Here is an 891-nt window from a genome sequence, read left to right as displayed (position 1 = left end):
AAGCCTCAAGATTAGAAAAAAGTAAAGCTACCTCTATTCACATTTGACATGATGCTAGATATAGAAAAACTAAAAAAAGCAAGTTATTAGAAATAATAAATGAGCTCAGCAAATTGCAGGATACAAAATCAATTAATAAAAAGTCAGTTGTATTTCTGTATGCTACCAATGAAAAATCCGAAGATAACATGAAGACACAATTCCACTTAGTACCCAAAGAATAAAATGTTTGGAGTAAAGTTGATCAAAGATGTGCAAATCTGAAAGTGGAAACTTTTCTGTTTTATTATTCCTCCCCTCAGAAGCTATAAGTAGACTTCAAAAAGCTTATAAGAAATGGATTAAAAAGATAAGAATTAAAAATTCAAACTTTAGTTCTGAAAAGGTTGTAGGTGTCATTGATTCGGCTTGGGCTCATAACAATCCTATTGACAACACAATGAAACCCTGCCTAGTACTGCACTCTCTTCACAATTGTTATGTTTCAGACCATTGTAGCAACCACTGAGTCAATCCATCTCCTTGTTGGTCTTCCTCTCTTTTGCTGATATACTTAACCAAGCATGATATTCTTTTTAAGGAACTAATCTCTCTTGAGAATATGTCCAAGGTATAAGAGATGAAGGTTTGCCACCCTCACTTCTTTTTTTTTAAATCGTTTTATTAGGGGCTCATATGACTCATCACAATCCATACATACATCAATTGTGTAAAGCACATTTGTATATTCATTGCCCTTATCATTTTCAAAACATTTGCTCTCCACTTAATCCCCCGGCATCAGGTTCTCATTTTTTCCCAATCTTTCCCCACTCCCCCCTCCCTCATGAGCCCTAGATACTTTATAAATTGTTTATTTTGTCATATCTTGCCCTGTCTGATGTCTCCCTT

This window comes from Echinops telfairi, unplaced genomic scaffold (genome assembly GCF_000313985.2).
Source record: "Echinops telfairi isolate 266 unplaced genomic scaffold, ASM31398v2 ScPeMD7_6080;HRSCAF=6971, whole genome shotgun sequence".
NCBI classification, from domain to species: domain Eukaryota; kingdom Metazoa; phylum Chordata; class Mammalia; order Afrosoricida; family Tenrecidae; genus Echinops; species Echinops telfairi.
The sequence above is the reverse complement of the archived record's forward strand: the minus strand, read 5'-3'. Positions refer to the sequence as shown.